We start from the raw sequence: 16,842 nt of genomic DNA on the forward strand, positions 1-16,842 counted from the left end.
AAAGTTCCGGCTTCAAAAATCACTTTTATTGACAATTAAACCATGCTTGATGGTGGGCATTGCTACAAATAATGTTTTTGTGTGAAAAAACAACGAAATATAAGGAAAAAGTCCAATGAAAATCTGCAAAAACGGCGATTTCCGGGATATTTCCGGCATTTTCAGCCGGAATAGAATTTTTCTCAAAAATCGGACTAATCCATGTTTTAGGCATTGCTAATACGCATCTTTGTGCAAAAAATCAGAAAAAACTAATGATGAAATCTCGGGAAAATGCCAAAAAACCGGTTTTTCCGGCATATTTCCGGCATTTTCGGCCGGAAATGAATTTTTTTCGAAAATCGGGCTCCGTCACATTTTGGGCATTACTATTTTGCATCTTTGTGCCAAAAATTAGGAAAAACTAATGAGCCAATCCCGAGAAAAGCTAGTAACGAACGGACGAACGGACGAACAGAGGTTAATTTATAGGACCTACAGCCCACCGGGGTAGGTCCAAAAATTAGATTTCCCAAGGAGCAGTTGATGATATGAAAAAAATAATTTTTTAGCAAGTAAGAAGAAGCTTTCAGCTTTCTTTTGATTACTGGCTGAGTTAGAGATTTTCAATGATTCCCTGAGAAAATCTGGATTTAAATCTTTAATTTGTTGTACCTTGGCGGTCACAGGAGAGGTAAAAGAGAGCCAGGGATATAAAGAAAGAGAAACTACAGTAGTCTACTTCATGATGTAAAAAACAGTTGTCACACTAGGAAATCGAGCTTTCAGAAAAAACAACATCCAGTTACTAGTCTGGGGTTGAGACAAATAATGAAAGATTTACTGTTGTTAATTTTGTACACAATTGTTAACTTTTGTTAAAAATCTCTTTGCGTTAGGAAAATTCATTGTGACATCACTTTTTCAAAAGAAGATGAACAATGCGTGGACATCATTTCTCTCATTTTTTATTTCTGACGTCAGAAATTATAACAATTTTTTATCTCTTTTCGCTTGTTTTTTTCGCCTTATTACCCTATTTTTCCTGGACAAAGCGCTAAAAATCAATCGAAGCTGAAGGAAACGGTTAACAAATACAATAATGACCGGTTATTTCGGGCTGTACTGAAAATAATATTGCCCTTGGTCAAGTAACAACCTCGCAAGCTCGGTCGTTACTTGACCTCGGGCAATATTTCTCAGTACAGCCCTCACTAACCGGTCATTATTGTATTAAGGGAAAACTCTGTATTTGTAAGGGAAAACTCTGTATTTGTAAGGGAAAACTCTGTATTTGTAAGGGAAAACTCTGTATTTGTAAGGGAAAACTCTGTATATTTTGTAAGGGAAAACTCTGTATATTTTGTAAGGGAAGACTCTGTATATTTTGTAAGGGAAAACTCTGTATTTGTAAGGGAAAACTCTGTATTTGTAAGGGAAAACTCTGTATATTTGTAAGGGAAAACTCTGTATATTTTGTAAGGGAAAACTCTGTATTTGTTAGGGAAAACTCTGTATTTGTTGGGGAAAACTCTGTATTTGTAAGGGAAAACTCTGTATTTGTAAGGGAAAACTCTGTATTTGTAAGGGAAAACTCTGTATTTGTAAGGGAAAACTCTGTATTTTAAAACGTCCCTGTTTAGAAAACCAACTTTTCTTTTTTAGAATATACCTTACAATCTTTCATATTTATAGAAACTAGACGTGTGAAAAGGAATTTCGGCATGACTGATCCTTTTGTTTCGATAATAACATCAAAGCGGGAATTAATTTTCTTCTCATTTCTTTCCTTCCTTTTTCTTTCTTATCAGTTCACGCTTTCCCTCACTACTTCCAAAGCGTGATTAGCTCAAGCGGTTAGATCGTCTGTCTCATATGCATGGGGCTCCGAATTCGATTCCAATGGATGTTCAATTTTTCAATTCTTCAATTTTCTTTTTTTAATTCTCCTTCTGTTATAATGAAGGTCAATCAAACAAGTAGCTAGTGTAGATGCCGTTCAGGTCGAGATAGGGGCAAAATAGGTAGCGAACAACATAAAAGTTAACACGAAGCCAAAGGTTTTCTTGAACGCATCTTCACGATAGAAAATGGCTAAAAACGAATAAAATAACACATTTAGCTAACGAAATATAAATACAGTACAAGTCAAAATATAAAGATACATCAGTTAGATTACAAAGACAATGAAAAGATATAACATATAAAAGAAGAAATAGAAACTTACTAAAAACACTGTGGCTGAACATACACGTACACGTCAACAGATACTTTCAACAGACACTCCCAATTCCAACACGCAGATTTATAACACATCACAACAACTCATACAACAAGTAGACGATCCTCAAGGGACGAACACATAACTATACACACAATACAACACTATATAATACAATACACAACTCCCTAGACACATAATATAAGCAATACACATGGGACTAATACAAATTATATAGTAATCGTTTACAGTTTCACTACGAAAGTCCTATTAAACAATAAATCTAAGTACAAAGGAATCGATGAAAACAAACGTAAAACTAAAAGACAAATTAGCTGCATTTTGGCAGTTACAGCTAGCATATATATTACCTTTTTTATTCTTCTTGTGTTTCTCTGTACAATTAAGAGTGCTCAATACATAAATAGAGCTTGATACATAAAGATTAAGAAACATTGTATTTCTTCTCAATACTTAAAGTTCCTTGCTTACGCATTCATCAGTTGATTAGAAATAACTATCGAAACAAAATTCTACGTTTATTTAAAAAATTCAATACAGCGTCTTCATATAAAAAAATTGATGTCAATCATTAGAATCGAAGTTTTCAAGTAAGGCTTTGTTTATGTGCCGGGATTTTGAGATAAGTTCAGATCTAGAGTTCAGTAAATTGTCTTTACACAAAGAGATTTCAAATTTTTCGTTCAAACAAAGATCACATTTCAGGCTACTTCTGTTGAACGGTTTGCACTTTCTTACAATTCGCCACGTAACTTTAGGGTTGGTCTGGTTACGAGAATGCCGCCAAAATTTGTTCGAGAGCTCAGTTTTATTTTTGTATTTGGCATGGTTGAACGATTTCTTGTGGTTCGCATATCGCTTTTTAAAGGTTGTTTCTGCGAGACCGATGTAAATTTTTGGTGGTAAAACTTTAGCTTATCGCTAATGAGCTGGAAATGATAGCTAAAAACAAAATTCACCACTAGAAAGCTGAAATCCTCAGCTTTCAGATGGTGTATATATAGCTCAATAGCGACAGCCATTTGTTTCCATGTGGGTCGAGAATTTTCCTGTGCGTGGTCAGCACTAAGTCGTGTTTTCACCTTGACGTCGAAAAACATCAATATCTTTGGAAAGAAAATAGATACCTGGATGCAGTTTTTTTTACTTGTTTCCCTGATAATTCCTGATTGATTTAAAAAAAAGAATGAACAGATTTGGATGATTTAAAGGTAAGTACTAATGCATTGAAGTTCATTTTTGTAAATTCTTCCTCGTTCCGCGCAAAAAATCCCGACGAGTGCGCACCCTACCATCAGTGTAGCTGGAACCTCGATATTCCAGGATTAGAAAAAGCTATACCTGTTATCTTTTTTCTTTAAAGAATCAACAAACCATCAACATCGATAAATTACACACATTTACTCAGAAACTTTTAAAATTATCTGCCATTATGACTTTCTTGAAGCCGTTTCAAAATGAACCAATCGGGTTATGTATCGGAATTCCTATGGGAGTTCTTTTCTGAAATTTGTAAAATAGCTAAGTGGGCAAAAAAACTTTTCACGGGGGTTTGAGGAACAACAGAGTTAATAATATTAAATATACTATTTGTATCTCTCAGAAAATAAACACTTACAAAACGACATCGTTTATCATTTGGAATACCCCCGTATTTGGACCATTCTATTGTTGGCGCAAAATAGGGCGGAAACTAAGTAGCACCCTCAGTGCAAGATTGCCGCCTCATCTTTATTCGCCCGCGCGAGAATGCGAGCTAATCATTTTTTTCTCGCGCACTCAAGGGGAAAAGGAAAGTGATCGATATTCTTTGAAGGAAAAACGTCAGAAACAAACCCAAAGACCAAATAATGTATTTTTTTGTTGAGAATCGATCCTGTGAAGATGAAAAAATTTCTGCTTTGCGTTTTTTCGGAACGCTGAAAAACTCTAAAACTTCGATCTTCCTTTAAGGTAAAGAGGTTGCGAGATTTGGGTTAGCAAGGCAAAAATTGCTAAAAAGCTGGTAAAATCGTAATCCTCAAAAATCGAAGTTCCAGCCTCACTGACCATTGGAATCAAACTCGGAGCCCCATGCATATGAGACAGGACGATCTAACCGCTTGAGCTAACCACGCTTTAAAAGTAAGGAGAGAAAGGGTGAACTGATAAGAAAGAAAAAGGCGAGAAAGAAACGAGAAGAATATTAATTCCCGCTTTGATCAGTCAGGCACATCCTGGCAAATGAACGGGGTCACAAGTGTTCGACGTAAGACAAATTGCGTATTACGAACAGCCTCTAAATTGCCGAGTACAGGAGAAAAAAAATCGAAATTCAAAATGGCGGTCAAGCCCACGCTGATAACTATCAAAAATCTTCGTTTTTCAATCAGCTATTGCAGCTCAATAAATCAATGAAATAATTGGAAATAAAAAGTAAGCAAACCTTGAACCTTTCATGAATCCAAGTAAATAAAAGTATTCATCTGAAGTGAAGATTACATTTTAAAATAAAACGATTTCCAAACCATCCTAAAATCAGTGTCTGCCAACTAAAAATTTTTCTACGGGGTCACTGGCAAGGAGTTACGACTTCAGACTTTAGATTCCAATTCTTGTATAGGCTGCAACTACACTGCCAAATGATCTGTATTACAAATACTTCCAAATGGGTCCATAAGTTAAGAAAATGAGATTATCATCTAGCTTGGGGGTTTTGTTTTTAAAAACAAACTTCAAAATAAAATTGTTAATGAACTTGTTACTTAAAATATCACTTACTTACATAATTTATTTATGATATAACACCTCTTTCTTAAATAAATGGCCTCTTAAAGTCTTTTATGTTTGCCGCAAGAAGGGAGAAAAATTTAATTTGACCCCCGGTTTTTTCTCTCTTTTTCTAGCCATTTCCCGCATGTTAGTGTAGACACAACTTTAATCCGGGGAAATGAAGCGTTTTCATTGGTCTAAAATCACGGATGGTCACGTGACCAGAATTTTTATCCAGGGAAATGCCGTGGCCGCAATGTTTTGCTTTAGTGAGATTGACCATTTTGTTGTTTAGATTTGAGCGGGCAAAATTTCTGTACAAACCAAAATATGGCTTCGTTGGAATACCGGTTGAAACACTTGTGGGGTATTTTTCACTTGTGATTGGTGGCAAATGCAAGGGGTCGAAAACAAAAGTGATGTAATAGCGCTGAATACCCCACGCAATTGAACCGGGTTTGAAATATTTTGCTTCATTTTGAAGAACTGCATAGATGAAAAAAATAAAATTGCTACTTCCCAAAGCTGGAGACCAAAACAAATTATCTTTCAAGATTATGGCGCCCTTTTGGATCTATTGTTATGGCCATCTAAAATGGTGGAAAGAGTTGCGGAAAGACAGGGGCGCCCGCTAGCTTCGAGGGTGGTAACGCCAAAACGCCCAATATGATCTTCCAACATAAAGCGAGTTAATTACCGCGCGAGTTACGTCATACACTCCACCGCAGCGCACAAAGAACGGTGTTTTAGTGAATATCAATAATTATAAGAATATCTTATGTGCTTAAATTCAGTAAACATTGAGTGCTTAGTTGAGTATTAAAAAGATAAGAAGATAAAAAATGCGCTGGATAATTTTCATTGTAACAGTTTGGTCAATCATTGCTGAAAGTTTGAAAAAAAATTTCCGACGCAAAAAAAAACTTCAGCCAATTAAAGGCACAGTGTGCTTATATTTACTATGTCTAGGCTAAAAAAAGTGCGAAAAGACACGAACGTCATTTTTTAATGAGTGTTGTTATGATTTTATACATCGCGGTCGCGTACAGGAACTCGCCAAATGTTCCTAACTGAAGGTATATTCTAAAAAAGAAAAGTTGGTTTTCTAAACAGGGACGTTTAAGGAACCTGCCGACGCACCGGACTGTCCGGTGTATTTGTCCGGTGGCAAAAAGTATCCTTTCATTACACATACAAAGAATTTTGGACGCCGGACATTTATGAAACAAAAAATTAAGAAACACCGGACGCACCGGACTGGTCATGTCCGGTGTTTTGATTGTCCGGTGGGAAAAAATATTCTTTTCTGACACCGGACATCCGACTTCCTTAAGTCCAGTGTAGAAATTGTCCAGTGGTAAAAAAAATTCTCATTTTACACCGGACTTTCGTGTGTCTGGTGTTCGTTAAGTCCGGTGCGCCGGAAGGGTCCTGGACGTTAAAAGTAAAGTAAATGAAACAAATCAAAAAAGCTCATTCCTTGTCTATTCTATGGCTACATGAAAAAGAAAAATTGTAATATACTTCCAAATAGAAAGGTTCTCTTGTGCTTTAAAGTTTAATCTGTCATTGATGGTGTTTTTTAAAGTACTGTCATATCCATGATTCCACATTCCATCAAACATTGGCCATTCAACTGGTTGGCAGACGATATCATACTCCAGGATGCAAGTGAAATTTTTCAATCCGCGGACCTAGACGGGGGTTCGGTTATTATCAGTTAGGGTTAGGGTTGGAGCTCGAGAGTCACAATATAAGGCCGAAGGCCTTCTTAGGGGCATTCGTACCCTGTGACTTAACTGAGGATCCCGTAGGGATCCTTGTAGGGGCACCGGTAGGGTTGGGAGCTTTCTTAATTAAGGTCTGTAAATTACACGCTATAAGTATTTGTGAATGACAACTTTCCGCCGTGTCTCGTTGGCGTAAGCGGTTAGGCGTTGGGTTTGTGAACCAAGGTTGCTTGCATTTGGTGGTTCGAGCCGGGGTCGGAGACCTGTTTCACCGGTACGGGCAAATTTCAGAAAAATACTTAGAAAACAGTTAGAAACACTTGAGAAAGACAGAAAATCAGGATAGTAGATAGGAAAGTAGAAAATAGGGGGAAAATAATAGACCATGCATCCTGGAGTATGATATCGTTTGCCAACCCATTCAACTGCAGGTCAAAATCACACTCTTGCAGCATGGTTTGTTTATTTTTCCGTGGTCATTTTGTCTAGTAATATCTATAATAAATTTATTCCAAAATATGTCTAAGTAAAAGTGACCACTTACTTAATGTTCCACAAACGATTTGATTTTCTTAAACCCAAAATAAAACACTATGGAGCTAATATTTGTACTTTTTTTCTATCTATATTACCTCCGTAGTATTATTATTTATAATATTTCCATGGTTCCCTCTTTATTTACGTGGTATGAACAAAGTACGGTCTCATTAAGCTACGTCTAAAGTTCACGTATCGAACCTTGGCTAGATCAAGAAACGTTACTCGATTAAAAGACGTTGTCCATTTGAAGGACCGAATTAAAACCAGTCAAAACACTTCAACTCCCAAGACCACTAACTGACCAACCAACAAGAGAACACAGACCAAGAGCAGCCGCCGGCAAATATTTTTGAAATATCTGTTCTTTTTTTCCAGGAGAGTAGATTTTATGGATAAATCTAGGAGAGACTTTTCTTCAGAACACCCAGGTAAAATCCAGGGGTCGCCTTAAAGACATCTGTTCTTAAAATCCAGGAGTACATTTTAAGGAAAAACACATTTTCCAGATTTTCCAGCGGACAATCTGTTCAAAAAATCCAGGAGCTAAATTGTGAAAAACACAACCAGATGCCAGATTTTTCCAGGGAACTTCATAATTTTCTTAAAAGCTCTCATTTTCTAGGAGCATTTTAATTTTCTTAGAGAATAGCTGTTATAGTTTTCCAGGAGCATTATATTTCTAGAGAACAGATAAATTTTCTCCAGGAGTCCCATTTTTCCCCAGAACAGATGATATAATATCCAGGAGAGCCCAGGATACAGAACAGATAGTTTTTTCCAGGAGAAAGGGACCTCAAGAACAGATATTTCATACTTCCTAGCCGGTGGCTGCTCTTGACAGACTAAAGAAGAGAAAACAGACTAAAATGTTTCTTCCCAGAGTTTATTAGCTAGTCCATCCATGATTCTCCTTCTCATTTCAGGTAGTATACATTTGCCTGCTGGTATATCATGCACAATTTTGAGATTCTTTTTTTATGGCTAGCGCTACACAGCTGCTACCGTTCCGTTGGCTACCGTGGTGAAGCTGAAGGCGAAGGGGGCAGGGGCCATCGACAAACAAAAATCCTTTTTTTAATGGCCTCAGACTGTTAAGACTCTGACAGTCTGACCCCTCCCCCTTCTTCTTGTTCTTAACGGCCAAAAAATTCTTGAAAAAAAAAAACTACCGTGAAGTTACTTACTTCGTGATACTTCGTTATTGATTATGTACTTTATGGTACTCATCCAATTCGTTGAATCCGATGATTGACCATTACTGTTGTACTGTTAGAGTCAGCTCTCCTGAAGTTGAAATAATTAGGAAGCAGCGGTTCGTCTGGCAGTGTACTGAGGAATTGGTCAAGATGCTGTTTAAATGTTTGTTTGGTACAGTTTGTGAGGTTTCTAAGGGATTTTGGCAGAGCATTGAAGAGACTTGGTCCTTCTTGTGAGAGACAACCTCTCCAGATATTTTTATGTTTGACATTTATAGCTTTCAAATTGCATTTTCTACCCAGTCTCTGATTTGTGTAAGAATGTACGCCGCCTGCCTCGTCATTGTAGTTGAAATTGGGGGCAATGTCTTCTAGTATGCACCACGTGTAAATGATTCTGTACCTGTCTCTTCTTCTTTCAAGACTGTAGATTTTCAGCTGGTTCAATTTTTCCCAATAGTTTAAGTGGCTCAACGAGGGGATACCGTTCAGGAATGATTTTTGTAGCAGCTCTAGTTCTTGAATGAGACATCTCTTTGATGGAGACCATACCGTAAGTTGGTCTAATGTCGACATCCGTCTTCTAATTCCGACACCCTTCTTTAGAGATAGGAACAATAGAAACTGAGGAAGGTCGGAATCGCTGATTGACTTTGATTAGCGCGCTGAGAGGAAAAATCTTTAGCCTATCAGTGATTTCAACCTTTTTCTTATTTCTATCTATAAAGAAGGATGTCGGAATTAGAAGACGGATGTCGACATTAGACCAACTTACGGTAGTTGAGAGCAGTAGTCAAGGTGTGGAATGGCAAGTGACTTCCAAAGGGTTAACATGACATCTTTGTCCCTTGTCTTGAAAGTACGAAATATCCAAGAGCTGATAGATTTTACTTTGTTGATTTGGTTTTTGATGTGTTGATTGTAGCTCATATCTACATCTAGAGTAACTCCAAGGTCTTTGACTTGGCTTTTTGTTTCAATTTGATCTCGAGTATCAGAATAATATACTGAATAGGGTTTCAGCTCTTCATTTTTTCCATATTGCATATGTTCGAATTTGAGTCCATTCAGTTGCATATTATTGATCTCTGACCATTTGTATACTGAGTTGAGATCGTTTTGGAGAAGTTGGACATCATTTTGACTGGCCAGTGCTTTCATCAGCCTGGTGTCATCTGCAAATGAAGACAGGACAGTGTTGTATATATCTTCATCAATATCCTGTATCATTACAAGAAACAGAAGGGGACCTAGCACAGAACCCTGAGGCACCCCGGATATGATATCTGCATTTTTGGATAGCGTTGTGTTGACAGAGACTCTCTGTGTTCTCCCTGTAAGAAATGACTTTATCCAGGATAGAAGTTTTCCACAAATGCCATTTCTTTCAAGTTTCTGTAGCAGTATCGAGTGATCAACACGGTCAAATGCTTTACTGAAATCAAGATAGATGACATCTACATTGTAGCCATTTTCAATATAGCGAAGTTGTGTAGGTAACTTGTGCATCAGTCAGTCTAAACTCAGTCAGGACGTCCTTTCACTTTATCGATATTAGGCAAACGGCAGTGTGCGCTAAATTATTTTGGTTTTACTTTGGATTTCAAGCAAAGGTCTTAGCAAATGTCTGCAACAGGCAGTTAGTCACACTAGCGTCCCACCAAAATCAGTCAGGCACATCCTGGCAAATGAACGGGGTATTTTTCACTTGCGATTGGTGGCAAATGCAAGGGGTCGAAAACAAAAGTGATGTAATACCGTGAGATTGGGTAACTTGCATCAGTGGAGGCTAACATGCATAGCCCTCAAATGAAAGACTTGGCTGGTCATTAAAATGAAAAGTTAAATCAAAACAAAATGGTAGAGTAGAGCTGCGAGCGGAGCTGCGTAGTTGTATTTTAATGACCAGACAGGTCATTCATTAGAGGGCTATGCATGTTAGCCTCCGCTGATGCAAGTTACCCAATCTCACGGTAGCAACTGAATACCCCACGCGATTGAACCGGGTTGGAAATATTTTGCTTCATTTCAAAGAACTGTATAGATGAAATTTTTTTTCCACGGGTCAATTTTGTCTTTGTTTGAAGATTGAAGAAACTTTTAACGAAAAAATAAAGTTCCCAGTTTTCTTCCTTTTTTCCCATTTTCAGTTTGAAGTTCATTTTTATTCATTTTCACGCTTTTAGCCTGAGCATCCTATCTCATTTACACTGGGTGACAAATATCCCATGCAAATGCTCACCCCGTTCATTTGCCAGGATGTGCCTGGCTGAAAATGTGTATCAAAGATTAATGCTGCAAAAGCGCTATATCTATACTCTCAAGCAAAAAAAAGCGCCGCAAAACTTTTAAAAGGATTCATGAAAAAATGGGATATGCTTTTAAATGAAACTAACATTCTCAAAAACTATGAGAATTTGCCTAAAATTTGAGCCATAGATGAAAAAATTTGAGCCAAGCCAACCTTGAGAACTAATTTGAAGATCAACTTCCCAAGAAAAAAATCTACGGGGGAGGTTGAACCCGTACCTAGATCCGCACACTGCCGGATAGGCTATTTCCCGGAAATTTTGCCGGACCTCAAACACTACTGACCCATTTTACATGTGCGGAATTGTTCTTACTTTAGCGAGCGTATAAACAAGGCCTTAAAAATCAATGCGCTGTCTCGGGAATTGAATGACAAATTTTGGTTGGTTGATTTTGGCTGCTGCACGTTTTATTTTGTTTCAAACTTTCAAGTTTTAATCAATTGTCTTGTGAACTTGATTCAGGTAACTCTCATTCTTGTTGTTGCAAATACATCCTGTACTCTCCGGTGCCTAATAAACGTACATGTACGTTTATTTTTTTTGTGTCAAATTTCCCGCCTGTACGCACCTTATTAGGAACTGTACGTTTATTCATTCTGAAGAATTTTCCCGCCTGTACGTTTATTCCCTCCTGTACGTTTATTTATTTTCACCCAATATCGCCCAATTCATACTGGAAAAATTGGTTATTGTTTGTTCAAGTAAGATATGCGGAAAGGCCGTTAATTACACTCGAACGTATTGTGGGAGATTTCAAGTGTTACACGAGTAAATTCGAACGTTTTGCTTATTTAGTACTTGTCATTGATCTATAAGAGATATACTTATACTTAAGTCAGTCGTTTCGACCTGGATGTTCTACTTTTGAAAAATTGGTAGATTATTCCCTGTACGTTTATTTTAGCATGTACGTTTATTCATTTTAGCTCTGATTGCTCGCCTGTACGTTTATTTCAGCCTGTACGTTTATTTCAGCCTGTACGTTTATTAATTCCAATTTTATTCTCTCCCCTGTACGTTTATTTTGGTCTGTACGTTTATTAGGCACCCGAGAGTAGATGACTGATGTTGTTTTTTCTGAAAGCTTGATTTCCTAGTGTGACTAACTGACAGGGCGCGCGTAAATAGCAACAGGGCTAGGTAGAAAAATCTAAACATAGAATTAAAAAAAAAAAACAATTATCGTATAGAGCACTAAAAAATGCCCCCTTTCTATGTTTAGTTTGTTCTACCTTGGATTATAACTGAAAATACCTTCAAATAACCTTTGTCTGCTATCAGCCCGCGTGGTAATCTTTGCCTGTTCCAATTCTTAGATAATGAATAAGAGAGGTGCGCCTAGCTAAGCCGTGCCCGCGGGCGATAAATTTATGTTTACTTCTCTTGTAATATTTTAGTGGTATTTATCCAATGAAAAGGATGTTGACAAAATATACACGCGCTGACAAAATATGCACGGCATTGATTATGACATCATTAAATATGTCATTGTTGATTCAACGCCTGTTGAAGAAAATAATTTGTAAATAGTTCTTTTTATCGTAAAATTTAAAAATACAAACAAAAAAATCTTGAATCAAATTTAATATTTGTTTCCTATCTAGATTATATTAGCGTTAGAATACGGTAAATTTTCACGAAAAATATTTCGCGATGACGGTACGCCCAATCGCGCCCACGGGAAAGTTCCAATTTTTAATTGTGGGGAAATCGGGGAAACTGTTTCACCACGTGGATAAAAAACGTACGGAATGAAACCTGACAGAAGGTTTTCAACCAGATTTATTCAGATAAAGCTATAAGAGGTTCATTACTTGTGGATTTGAAAACCTACATAAGCAAAAACGAAAGTTGTTGGGAAGGAAAGAGTAAACGTAAGACAGAAGGTTTGGTTGTGTTGATCAGGTATGTTTTTATTCTATCCGAACTAATATTAAAAAAGACCAAGGAGGCCCTGACTGAAACTTAAACTCCTATATCAGAGATTAGAAACTAGGCTAGTCTTACCTCTTTTATCTTTTCCGTTACAACAATACAATGCTGACAAATTGACACAGCACATGTGTATCTACATGTACATTGACAAGTAATCCCTGAGAGAAATTTTTATAGAAATCTGCAACAAAAAGGAGTGGTCTCTTCTACTGATTGCTTCCCAGCGATCCTTCGCAGCTGTTTTAGCAAATTTCTTCCAATGAGGTTGCTGCATTTTAAACAGCACTTCTAAAATCTCACCCTTCATTTGTTTCAATCCGCAATCCGTGGCTTAGGTTTTTTCTTATTTTTAATTTACTGAAGAAAGCGGGAATTTGATGTGAGAGTTAGATTATCAACGAAAGTGCCGTAAAAAATCATTGAATAAAAGAAGAACTTAAAATCTTAAATATTTTCATTTTGAAGAATAGGTGCAAAAAAGTGAAACATAGAAAAGTTTCATTTTTCATTGCATTAATCGAAATGGGAGATTTGGAAAATTTTCTATGTTTAGTTTTTTGCACAAACCCCTGTAACTATTGGCAAGCACCCCGTTGCTAAGACGTTGGCTTAGAATCTAAAATGAAACCACTCAAAACAAAGGAAAATCGGCCCGTACGCGAAATCCCGTAATCTTGATATACGAGTTTAAGTCTATACTGTCAGTGGAGGCTAACATGCATAGCCCTCAAATGAATGACCTGTCTGGTCCTTAAAATACAAAGTTAAATCAAAACAAAAATAGTACAATAGAGCTATGAGCGGAGCTGCGTAGTTCATTTGTTTTGAAATTTTGCTGCTTTGATTGGTCATTCATTTGAGGGCTATGCATGTTAGCCTCCACTGACGCAAGTTACCCAACTTCACGGTATTATATACCCTAACTTTGGTCTAATGTCGACATCCCTCCTCTAATCCCTACACCCTTTTTATCAGCTGAAATTGAAAGAAAGTTTGAAACTGTTTTTCTTTGCTTAGTGGTCAGGGAAGAATAATCGTTTTTCAATTAGTGATTCAAGCTTTCATGTTATTCCTGACTCTAAAGAAGGGTGTCGGGATTAAACGAGGGATGTCGATATTAGACCAACTTACGGTACAGCCTAAATTTACCTTTCCCCTACATGTTCTTTCGCGTTCTTTTTCTTCGCTGACATTTGAGCCATTCCAGAATTTGTCTGTAACAGGGGGACGGATGACACAGGATTTCTGAGGGCAAAAGTTTTACCAAAATGCAAAATTTCCATGGCAAAAGAAGATGTATGAATTTCCAAGGCAATTGAATTAAAAATGGTAAAAAAGAGTGAAATTTCCGACACATTTTGCAAAAGTACATGGATTTTTATCGGAATTTCCGACCACCACTGGAAAAATAAATTGTTTCTGAGGCTAGAAAAAATTTTAAAATGTACCTCGTCCGACAGGGGTAACGAAAATTTTCTGGAATCGCACATTAAAATGCCCCCCCTTACGGCCTGAAGTCGTTAAAAAAAGGATTGTCGATTGTCGCTGGCCCCGAAGCTGGGTAACTTGCATCAGTCAGTTAGTGGAAGTTAGTGTGAAGCGTCTTAACGTCACATAGAACAAAAGAAAATAGCAAAAGAACAAAGGAATTACCCATAGCTACCATTTTACAACCATGGGGAATTGCGATTTAACGGAAATTGGAATCCTCATATTGAATAAAGCATCTTCTGGAAATTTCATTCTTCCCCATAAATAGACCAGCGGCCGAGGTAGTGAATTGTGTCACTTCGTAGGGCACCCCTTAGATCAGGGCAAATTTTTGATATTATGCTCCTAATAGGGTGTAGAATTGACAAAAAAAATTTGCCCTTCGAATCTCCTGCAGTTTTCAAGTGAATCGATTTTTAGTTAATCGATAGAACTTATCAAGGGTCCCCCCTTTACTAACGGTTTTTTCGAAGTCTTAAAATCAAATATCTGATGGTACCAACTGATTCAGCTTGAGAAGTAGATAAAGAAAATGGGGTTATTTTTTAAGTTTCGACCACCTGGTGCCGAGAAATGTCATTTTTAAGGCGAAAAATCGACGTTTTGGGCATTTTCCGATGACGTCAGCATTTTCCTAGAAGCATTTTCAGAAAAAATCATTCCCTTGGCTGGATAGCCCTGAATTAATAGTATCCAAAAATGGTATCGTTTGTTAACTTTCTATGTCTAAATCTCGAGATAATTCATTTTTAAGGTGGGTAAATATGCTGGAAAACTGCTGACTCAGCAAAAAATATCGATAATTTTCAATATTTAAACCAAAATATCTCGTGTTATGAAATTCCTTAAAGAAAGACACATTCTCCTATGAAGAGGCTTCAAAAAAATGACGTAAAAAAAGTTGTTGAAAAGTATGTCATTTTATCTTAACAATTTTGTAAATTACACGCTTTTTCTTTTATAAGAATAACTTCTATAAGAATATCAGGGTAAGATTTGGGATTTAAAACAATAGGCCTATTGTTTAGAACAATAGAAAAATAAGAATAATGCTCACCCTCAACCAAAGTACACTATTCTTATAAAAGAAAAAGCGTGTACGTCACAACCACAGAGCGCTGACTTTAAGTTTTATAACCTCTTCTCACTCGTTTGGTTTCCGTAATAAAAAGAAAGTCGGTATTGTGAACTTTGAACATGTTTAAAATCGAGGTACTTCCACTAACTGTCAGTGGAGGGAAACTTGCATAGCCATCAAATGACTGACCAATCAAAGCAGCAAAATTTCAAAACAAATGAACTACCAGCTCTGCTTGCAGCTCTACTCTACCATTTTTGTTTTGATTTAACTTTGTATTTTAATGACCAGCCAGGTCATTCATTTAAGGGCTATGTATGTTAGCCTCCGCTGATGCAAGTTACCCAATCTCACAGTAGCTAGCTAGTCAGCGAATGCAAAGAAAGGTTTACTGCCTGGTCTGAATTTACAAAAGCTTCCAGTGAGGAGTTTTAAACATCTGTTTCCCAGGTTTAGTCTTTCTGGAATATTCAATCTGAAGTTGGCCAAAGCAAAAGTTTAACAAATCTTATTCCTAGTGAAGTGAAGGTCTGTTTCTCCCCAAAAACCATAGTATAGTTTTAAATCTCAAAAACAGTCTTTTCTAGAAAATCTGATCTGTCTCTAACAATTTCAAGAGTTAAAATTTTGATCCGTCCTCTGAAGATTTTAAGAAATTGGATATTTGTTTCCCTCTCCTAGAATTATCTTTATCTTTTTTCCTGCAGTTGTTTTTGTGATATTGACAGATTGATGATATCTGCTTCCCCCCTAGTTTAGCAATTTATCTTTTTGGAAACAGGTCCTGTTTCCCAATTTATTATGTTATATGTCTCTTAAAAATACAGATCTGTATCCCATTGATGATGACTTGATCAGTCTGAAACAGATGGTTGTTATGAAATTGTACTTCCTAAAAATTCTAGGACCCTCCCGGCGCTCCGGAAACGTCCGGAGCAAAAAGTGCCGTTTTTTTGTTCTCCGGAACACCAGAAGATTTCAGAGCACTTCCATTGTTCCGGAGCACGATTTTCGGCAATTGGTCTGCTCCGGAACGTTCTGCTGCATTTTTGGAGCAAGATATTCGCGATATATAACAAACCTTATAACAGTGTGCAAGAATTCTGCCGTTTTACAATCAATGTAATGATATTTGACACAAAAGGTAATTCCCTCAAAATTTATTAACCCCTCCCAAATCGCAAAATCCAACAAAAGAAAGTGGAAATACTGAAATCATAACTCTCACCCAAGCTTTAAAATTCTTAAAAACATTAAAATACCCACCAAAAATCTGTTTAAGATCACTGTGGAATAGCTCTTATGATTGTTTTGACTTAAATTTTAAATTGAAGAATGAATTTTACTAGTCATTTACTGACCCTTAAAAGACCGTCCAAAGACCGGTATTTAAAATCGCTTGGGAGTCACGTTTTTAAAAATGTACCTTTTTGTTGCCGAATTTTGGACCCTTCAACTAAAATGATAAGCACCTCCTAAATGAATACCAAGAATAAATTTTTGCACTTTAGGGAGTTTTATGTTTTCTAATTCAGATGTCCTTTTTAAGAGCCAACCAAGTTAAAAACAAGCTTAGAATTGGACCTAA

This window comes from Clytia hemisphaerica, unplaced genomic scaffold, assembly GCF_902728285.1.
Source record: "Clytia hemisphaerica strain Z4C2 unplaced genomic scaffold, Clytia hemisphaerica genome assembly, whole genome shotgun sequence".
Classification (NCBI taxonomy): domain Eukaryota; kingdom Metazoa; phylum Cnidaria; class Hydrozoa; order Leptothecata; family Clytiidae; genus Clytia; species Clytia hemisphaerica.